The sequence below is a fragment of the Oratosquilla oratoria genome, chromosome 10 (assembly GCF_046742065.1).
Source record: "Oratosquilla oratoria isolate Oo_2021 chromosome 10, ASM4674206v1, whole genome shotgun sequence".
NCBI lineage: Eukaryota > Metazoa > Arthropoda > Malacostraca > Stomatopoda > Squillidae > Oratosquilla > Oratosquilla oratoria.
The window spans coordinates 22,556,975-22,561,974 of NC_134786.1; the positions used below are offsets into that span (position 1 = coordinate 22,556,975).

A 5,000-nucleotide genomic window follows, 5' to 3' on the forward strand; every position below is an offset into this window, starting at 1 on the left:
ACAGATCATTCTCCTGAAAGCACATTCCTTAGATCCACCATACAGGACTGAAGTCCACTAACTTTATTGGTTAGCTATCGTTGGTGCATGAGTCATTGGTGTGCAATATTAGTAATCTCCTTGAACTGGTGTTATAGTGTTTCCTCACAGGAAACAGTCCAGTGTCTTTGGATTGGTTGGTTGTGCTCTTCAGTGACTTTGTCCAATTACTCAACAGCCTGTGTACTATGGAACACTATAATCATTGTTGGGGACAACTGTATTTACTTAGTTGTATCTTATAGGAAGGGGAGGTACGCTCATGGTGTCCTGTCATTGTATCTCACAGTGCCTAGTTTGCTCTTAAATTCATGCATAGTTTTTGCACATACTATTCTTTCATCCAGTTTGTTTCTTTCTCCGTCCCCCCATGCATAAAAGGAGAAGACGGGGAAAAATCCCTTCGGGCTGCGTCAAATTTTGCTCACACATACTACCTCACCCCCCATCCCCCCACCCATTCCACCTCATGCATCACAACATCATCCATATACAATTATTCTCCATTCACCCCTGTCTTCTGTCCTCTCCCGTCCTTCCTCAACAGACATTCCCCTCTTCCCCAAACCCATCTTCACCCCATCCATCCACCTCATCCTAGGACATCCCTCATGTTCACTCCCTCCACATCTGCCTTCCATACCTCTTTTACTAGTCTTTCTTCACTCATTCTTTCCATGTGTCCAAACCATCCTAATACTCTTTCATCAACCCTATCTCCCAACTCCCTTTCCACCCCCATTCTTCTCTTCACCTCCTCATTTCTCACTCTATCTAGCCTAGTAACCCCCATCATACTTCTCAGACACCTCATCTCAAACACATTCAAACTCCTTCTCTCTTCCTCTCTTATGTTCCATGTTTCTGCCCCATACAGTGCTGTTGGCACAATCACTCCTTCATACAGTCTCCTCTTAGCATCCATTCCCAAATGTCTATTCCTCATTACACTCTTCACCAAGGCATTTACTCACTTCTCTCAATCTACATTCTACCTCCACCTTCACTCCACCTTTTCCTGCCACATTTGCACCCAAGTATCTAAAACTATCCACTTCCTCCAGTCGCTCTCCCTTAACCCCTTCTATACGGTGCCGCACACGTAGGCGTCATGAGGAGCAAGTGGATTCGCGACGCTGCCATATCGGCGTCTTGATTATATTTATTGTAGTCGCCCCTGTGTTTTTACATTCTCCCAAATGTGCCCTGAATCCCATTCTCTGTGGTTTTCAAAATTCGCGGGTGAAAGAGAGAACGATTTATATAAGCGGTGACTATATTTTATAATGCGAGTATTATTACGACACGTCGTACGGCTGGCATTGGCTGCTGCCCGTGAGATTTAAGTCCCGTAGTGAAGTGGTTAATGCTCACTTCCAGTCTACTGCCACTTTCACCCCTTGTACATCTCATCACCTTACTTTTACCCACATTTATCTTTAGCTTTCTTCTATCACATACTCTCCCAAACTCTGTCACCAACTTCCTTAGTCCCTCCTCCGATCCTGCCACAAGTGCAGTGTCGTCAGCAAACAACAGCTGGCTCACCTCCCACTTTTCTCCATTTTCTTTAACCATCTCCAATCCCTGGTCCACTACCCTTGCATTTACCTCTTGCACTACCCTATCCATGTATAAGTTGAACAGCCAGGGCGACATAACGCATCCTTGACGAAGTCCCACCTTCACCTTGAACCACTCACTCTCTCCATTTCTAATCCTGACACAAGCTCTACTACTCTCATAAAAACTCTTAACAGCTCCTAGAAGCTTTCATCCTAAAGTCCATTTATACATCGGTCTTCCTTTTCTGTATTTTTCATTTCTATATGTATATTTTCTCTAGTTCAAACTATATTAATATGTGATCACTCCTCAAATGGTGTCATGTATTCAATTTTATCCTTAATATCAAATTCTGATATGTAAAATATTTTCTTGACAGTTCATTATTTCTATATCTGGTATTTTCTTTTACCCATTGTGTCATTGTATGTTCTCTAATCATGTCAAGTAATACATTTCCCCATAATTCCTCTCCACCTTTCACTGTCATCTCTTCCCAACATTTTTTTTGCCGTTAACCACTTCACTCTTGCATTTACCTCTCACACTACCCCATCCATGTATAAGTTGAACAGCCAGGGCGACATAACGCATCCTTGACGAAGTCCCACCTTCACCTCAAACCACTCACTCTCTCCATTTCTAATCCTGACACAAGCTCTACTACTCTCATAAAAACTCTTGACAGCTCCTAGAAGCTTTCATCCTAAAGTCCATTTATACATCGGTCTTCCTTTTCTGTATTCTTCATTTCTATATGTGTATTTTCTCTAGTTCAAACTATATTAATATGTGATCACTCTTCTCAAATGGTGTCATGTATTCAATTTTATCCTTAATATCAAATTCTGATATAAATGTAGAATATTTTCTTGACAGTTCATTATTTCTATATCTGGTATTTTCTTTTACCCATTGTGTCATTGTATGTTCTCTAATCATGTCAAGTTATACATTTCCCCATAATTCCTCTCCACCTTTCACTGTCATCTCTTCCCAACATTTTTTTTGCCGTTAACCACTTCACTACGGGACTTAAATCTCGCGGGCAGCAGCCAATGCCAGCCGTACGACGTGTCGTAATAATACTCGCATCATGAAATATAGTCACCGCTTATATCGATCGTTCTCTCTTCCACCCGCGAATTTTGAAAACCACAGAGAATGGGATTCAGGGCACATTTGGGAGAATGTAAAAACACAGGGGCGACTACAATAAATATAATCAAGACGCTGATATGGCAGCGTCGTGAATCCACTTGCTCCTCATGATGCCTACGTGTGCGGCACCATATGGAAGGGGTTAAAATCTCCCATAAGTACCATGTTTCCTCCATCCTTCAGCATCTCATTTAATGTCTTGTATCTTCTAACATTTAAGAATAGTCACTCTCCAAGAGCCCATTTTTTGGGGACACACAAATCACCACAAACTTTCTACTATTCATGTCACTATCTTTAACTTTCATCATGATCATTTCCACACTGCTTTTACCATCTGTAGCCAAAAACATGACACCACCCTGTTTGTCATCTCTATTTTTAATCCAGTGATTATAATCCATGTCCAACATAATTTAGTGGTAGTGGACCCCTTAATTTCATCACCACAATTTCCATTATGTTTGGTTTTTCTTCTTATAGGTAATCATTTAGCTCACTTAATCCTGAGATCAATCCGTTATGTTTATTTTTTCCTTCACCATTTCATTTTCTGTTCCTTTTATTTCCCTTATGTGAATATACCATTTTCTCAGGCTTATAACACTCTCCAGTAGAGCTCGTGTTTGTTTTTGTTTGTTTTTTCTCTCTCCTATCTCCATTCTTTTCATTTTTTCTTTAGCTTCACCTCTTAGAATCTTCTTTCTCTTTCCTCGACATTCATTTCTCTTTTTATCCATATATTGTGATAGTGTTCACACTTTGCTAACTTTACTGATTTTGCTGATATGTCTTCTGCTATCATTTGTGATTTTGATTTTATCTTTAGAGGTTGATTTCTTTTGTGTATTGTCCCATTCTATAAACTTCTATTTCCTTTTCTATTTCTTGATCTCTGTCTTGTACTTCTTTTAGAATTGTTCTTGCTGTTTCTTTTTCTCTAAGTACCTAACCATGCCATGTTTCTCCTTTAGTCCATATACTATAATACCCTTTTTTTTATCCACTGTATCTAAACCAAATTGTTTTTTCATTATTACTTGAATAATTGTTTCCTTTGCATTCTCCTGCATTTGTTCTATTTCTTTTAAAGCTATCTTTTCAGTTTTTTTGTTTTCTTTCTATACTTTTCTAATCCTTTGCAAGTTTTCCTCTCCTATATTTTCCTCAATTTTTTCAGACATTCCCTGTAAATGATTATTTGCCTCTTTTAAAGTTGCACTATAGGTGGTATCTTTGGTTTTCATCCTTTCATCTTTACATTTGACCTAAATTCTTTTTTTAATTCAATTAGCTCATTATTTCAGTATTCTTTTTCTTTAAATCACACACCTCTTTGCTTACTTCAAGGTTGTCCTTTCTTAGATTCATATTTTCTAGATCCATGATTTCTTTATCCCGCTAAAACATATCTTTATCTTGCTAAAACATGTCTCCCTTTCTATGATTCGAATAAAAAAAATTCTCTCGTACATACCAAATCCAGAAAAAGGTTCATCTTCACTTAATTGTCTTCGTGTTTCAAGGCCTCTGTTTACATTAAGCTTAGGTTTAGCAGTGCTAGAGGACTCTGCACTTGTCTCATCATTCAGCTCAATCTCGCCACCATTTTTCCTTGTTCCTCCCTGATTCCCTTCCATTTTCATTTGATAGACACTAATAGCATTGCACTAGACCATCTCAGGCAACCACAAGCATTCCCCTTCCCACTCAATACAACCCAGGCCTCCTGCTGTCCTTGCACTATTGAGAAGTTTCGTCTTTTTTATTCAGCCTATGGGAGCACTTGTTGGTGGCTCAGTGGCTCGATAGTGCAGTATAGTACATGTTTACATAGGTTGAGGATCTGCTTAACAAATGTGTGTGTGTGTGTATATATATATATATATATATATATATATATATATATATATATATATATATATATATATATATATATATATATAGTAACATCGACACACACTGAATGGTCCTCAGTACACAGATATTAATCTTTTTCAACCACATTAATTTTTCACTTTTAATTCCATGCCATCATGATCGAGACTGACAAGGAGCTCGATGGATGCATATACAGAAACTGGTATGTAGTCAAGCCAAGGACTCGAACCCAACTTGGACGTAACAAGTGAACAGTGACTTAAACATTGTGCTATACATCTTGATAGTGCAACGGTTTAAGTCACTGTTCACTTGCTACATCTAAGCTGCATTCAAGTCCTCGGGTTGACTAC

At 38.7% G+C, this 5,000-nt stretch overlaps 1 protein-coding gene and 1 pseudogene across 2 annotated transcripts in view; both read left to right on the forward strand.

Annotated features, from left to right (window-relative positions):
- LOC143029150 (activator of 90 kDa heat shock protein ATPase homolog 1) overlaps nt 1–5,000 on the forward strand; it is a 44,246-nt gene that overhangs the window by 25,245 nt on the left and 14,001 nt on the right. The window lies entirely within an intron of this gene.
- On the forward strand, nt 19–158 carry LOC143029327 (small nucleolar RNA SNORA53; annotated as a pseudogene).